Genomic DNA, 4,978 nt, shown 5'->3' on the forward strand with positions numbered 1-4,978 from the left:
AAAGAATACTGCATAACCCCCCGTGGATCGCCTGTCATCTGGGCTACCAGCCCAATCTGCATCAGAGAAGGCCGAAAGGACCCGAGAGGAAGTCGGCCGAATATGCATACCAAATGTCAGGGTGAACTGAACATAACGAAGAATGCGTTTAACAGCAGCCCAATGAGTATCTCTGGGAGCCTGAAGATACTGACAAACCCTGTTAACAGCATAAGAGATATCTGGTCTCGTGATCGTCAAGTACTGAAGTCCACCAACAATGCTCCTGTACTCTGTGGCATCCGCAGGAGACAAAAGCTCACCATCAACAGCTGTTATCTTGTCGGTAGACGACATGGGTGTGGTGGTCGGTTTGCACTTCAGCATGCCAGCTCTTTGTAACAACTCCAAGGAGTACTTCTTCTGCGTAAGGACAAGACCAGTAGCACGAGAAGTGACCTCAACTCCAAGAAAGTAGTGAAGCTTCCCAAGATCTTTGGCCGCAAAATCAGCACCAAGAGAGCAGACAAGAGCATTAGCAGCATACTGAGAAGAGCTGACAAGGATAATATCATCGACATATACCAAAAGGTACATAGTGACTTCTGGCTTCTGTAGAAGAAATAATGAAGTGTCAGCAGTGGACGGCACAAACCCATGAGCACGAAGGGCAGAGGCAAGGCGGGCATGCCAGGCACGAGGAGCTTGCTTCAAACCATATAGTGCTTTGGAAAGACGACAGATATAGTCAGGACGATCAGGATCAGAGAAACCAGGCGGCTGTTTCATATAAACCTCTTCCTCCAAAAATCCATGTAGAAAAGCATTCTGCACATCAAGTTGACGAAGTGACCAACCACGAGAAACAACAATGGAGAGAAGAAGCCGAATAGTGGTAGGCTTGACGACAGGACTGAAGGTGTCCTCATAGTCAAGACCATGACGCTGCCGAAAACCGCGAGCAACAAGTCGCGCTTTGTAACACTCAATAGATCCATCCGAATGCTTCTTCACTTTGAATACCCATTTTGAGTCAATAACATTTACCCGTGGTGGTGGAGGAACGAGAGTCCATGTCTTGTTACGAAGAAGAGCATGAAACTCCTGCTCCATAGCCTCTCGCCAATGTGGAATGCGCAGGGCAGCCTGATATGAGCGAGGCTCAGAAGATGGATCCGCAACAACAGCAGCCAAACAAGCAGCCAACCAAGCAACCGTACCATCCTTACGTTCCTTAGGTTTGAAAATGCCACTGCGACTGCGTGTATGTGGTCGGGACACAGGAACCACCGAGGTCGACGGAGCAGCCTGCAACGGGCTGGAGGACGGCGACGTTGACGAGTCAGCCGGTGATGAGGAGCCAGTCACGGTAGCCTCGGACTCGGTTGGCGAAGAAGGCCGACCCACCGGCGAAACCGGCAGAGCAGACGAAGCAGCTGGCGACTCCGGCATCACAGACCGGGCCGATGGCGAGCTCGGCATAGTGGGCCGTGGCGCGGCCGGTGTCGCGGGCCGATCCGCTGATGAAGGCGACGTGAGGACCCGAGCCGCGGGCGAAGACGGCGTGACGGGCCGAGCCGCAGGCGAAGACGGCGTGACGGGCCGAGCCGCGGGCGACTCGGCGGCCGCTGGCGAAACGGACCGAGCAGTGGAGATGCTCGGCGCGACGGGCTCGTCGGGTGACCATGCATGGGCACGCGAATCGATGCCATGCAACATAGGGCGATCGACGTGCCCACCAGAAGACGACGATGATGATGGTGAATCCTCCAACAGCTCCAAACGAGCTCCACGTCCGGTTCCTGCACCATGGTTAGGTAACAGCAAAGGAGAGTATGCAACATCATCAAATTGGTCAGAAGCAACAGAGGATGAATGCAGGGATGGTGGTTCGACAGTGGACACTGGAAGGTTGGCAAAGGGAAAAAGATGCTCATCAAACATGACGTCCCGAGATATATAGACACGATTAGTGGGAACATGAAGACATTTGTAACCTTTATGAAGAGAGCTATAGCCAAGAAAAACACACTTCTTAGAACGAAACTCAAGCTTGCGCTTGTTATATGGACGAAGATGCGGCCAGCAAGCACACCCAAATACCTTGAGAAAGGTATAATCAGGTTGTTCATTAAGGAGAACCTCAATGGGAGTCTTCATGTTTAAAACACGAGTAGGAGTACGGTTGATGAGAAAGCATGCAGTGGTGAAAGCATCACTCCAAAACCGAAACGGAACAGATGCATGGGCCAAAAGAGTAAGACCAGCTTCAACAATATGACGATGCTTACGTTCGACTGAACCATTCTGCTGATGTGTATGTGGACATGCTAAACGATGAGCTATCCCAAGCGACTGAAAGAAAGAGTTGAGGTTGCGATACTCGCCCCCCCAGTCTGACTGGACATGAACAATTTTGTGCTTGAGAAGACGTTCAACATGTTTTTGAAACTGAACAAAAATATCAAACACATCAGATTTGCGTTTAATAAGGTAAAGCCAGGTAAAGCGACTATAAGCATCAACGAAACTGATATAGTAATTAAGACCACTGACAGAAGTCTGAGCAGGACCCCATACATCTGAAAACATAAGTTCTAAAGGATGTTTCACCTCACGACTGGACTCCGAAAAAGGAAGTTGTTGACTCTTCCCCTGCTGACAAGCATCACACACTGCTACATCTTTATGACTAGACAAACTAGGAAGCTCATGACGACGCAAAATATGACGGACAATAGGTGTGGCCGGGTGACCAAGACGAGCATGCCACTGTGATGGAGAGACCCGAACTCCACTGAAAACACGAGCGACACCAGGATGCTCCAGACGGTAGAGGCCCTGGCACAACCGCCCACTAAGAAGAATGTCCCTCGTGCCCCGATCCTTAATAAAAAGATCAAAAGGGTGAAATTCACAAAGCACATTATTATCACGTGTGAGTTTAGGAACTGAAAGAAGATTACGGGTCACAGATGGAACTCAAAGAACATTGCGAAGCTGAAGACTCCTATTGGCATGTCTAGTGAGAAGAGATGCTTGACCAATATGAGAGATGTGCATACCTGCTCCATTGGCGGTGTGGATCTTGTCAGAGCCATGATAGGGTTCACGAGTGTGAAGCTTCCCCATCTCGCTGGTTAGATGCTCTGTCGCCCCAGAGTCCATGTACCAGTGTGGATCGATGGAGTAGGACTGAGTGTGTCCCTGTTGCTTCTGCGGCGCGGGACGATCAGCCATGGCGACCTGACGGGCATTGTTGCGTGTATCTTTGCCGTCATTTCCAAGACCAAGGAAGCTTCGCTGGAAGCGCTTATGACACTTGGAGGCCCAGTGCCCATCGCGGCCACAAAGCTGACACACACGTGGACCGCCAGCCCCCGGTAAGGTCGCAGTAGGTGGGGGGGCCGGGGCGGGCGACGGTGGCAGCCCCAAGGGAGACCGGGGTGATGAAGAAGAGCGGCCACCCTTGGTGGCGGCGTTGGCCGAGAGGGAGCCAGTGCCCCTGGTGCGGCGAGTCTCGACCCGTTGCTCAGTGAGAAGGAGCCGAGAGAAAACCTCGTGTGCCAGCATGGGTGTCGAGTTGCCCCGCTCGTTGATGATCTCGACTAAGGCATCATACTCCTCATCAAGCCATTGACAATAAACGAGTTGAACTCGGAGTCGGTGAGGGGTTGTCCAATGGAGGCCAATGTGTCGGCGAGGCCCTTGACCTTGTTGTAGAACTCAGTGGCAGTGGAGTCAAGCTTCTGACACTCTCCAAGCTGAGGACGGAGTGCAGAGACACGAGCCTGGGACTGCGCTGCAAAGGTGCGCTCAAGGATGGTCCAGGCCTCATGAGACGTCTTTGCGAAGACAACAAGGCCGGCAACTGCCGGCGAGAGCGACCCCTGGATGGAGGAGAGGTTCGCCTGGTCCTGCCCCGTCCAGACGCGATGGGCCGGATTGTAGACCGGACCGTGCACGCTGTCTACCAGCGCGGGTGGGCAGGGAAGCGATCCGTCGACGTAGCCTAGCAGGTAGTGACTCCCCAAGAGCGGGAGAACCTGCGCACGCCAGAAGATGTAGTTGCCGGCGGAGAGCTTGATGGTGATGAGATGACCGAAGTGAAACGGCGGCGGCGAAGAAAATCCCATCGAGGAGGCTGCCTGGGGTGCAAACACCATGGAGGCAGCCGGAGGCACCGAAGCCGATGCGGGAGGAGGCGGGACCGCAGCCAGGGCGGGCGCCGCAAAGCTCGCGGCTGGTGCGGACGCCGCAAGGCCCGCGGCCGGGGCGGACGCCGCCAACCCCGCCAGCGGGGCAGTGTGATCCGCTTGCGGCAGGAGCGGCGGGACGACGCCTGCGGAGTCCGCAGCGGACGGCGGCGCCGCGGTGTGGACCACGAGGTCACGCCCAACCGAGGGCGCCGGCGGCGTGGAGAAGACGGAGCCGATGCTCCTTGTCCCGATCGGAGCCGGAACAGAGACGGCATCGAGCGGGAGGTTGAGCAGAGCCGCAAGAGAGGCCGGGAGGAAGCCCGCAGCAGTGGAACCGGTGGTGGCGGCGCTCGACATGGCGGCGGCGCGATCGGTGGCGCGGCGGCGGCGGCGGCTGCGGCGGCGGTGCGGGTATTAGGGTTTAGAAGCGGAAGCGATCGTAACCTAGCATGATACCATGTAAGACAATAAGTTTTGGGAAACCAGCACAACCCTCTAGGGGTGGCTTATCTCATTATATATAATGGTTGTGTTACAATATGTACCATATACGTACATAGGTACAGAAGCTATACATAGTCTAACACGCATGTTTGTGAATATCAATTTACTAGAAACCAGTCGACTGGAAATTTAATTTTAGTCAGTCGATTCGTTTCCAGCAGTTCCAGCCGTCCGATGAAAAATGAACGGCCAGATGCGCGTCTTCAACCTCCAGGCCACAGTCTTCTTCGTTTTGAACCAGCGGCCTAACCATCTGCTGTCACGCCCCCTTCCCAACTGCCGCCCACCGCCATGCT

Source organism: Triticum dicoccoides, chromosome 7B (genome assembly GCF_002162155.2).
Source record: "Triticum dicoccoides isolate Atlit2015 ecotype Zavitan chromosome 7B, WEW_v2.0, whole genome shotgun sequence".
NCBI classification, from domain to species: domain Eukaryota; kingdom Viridiplantae; phylum Streptophyta; class Magnoliopsida; order Poales; family Poaceae; genus Triticum; species Triticum dicoccoides.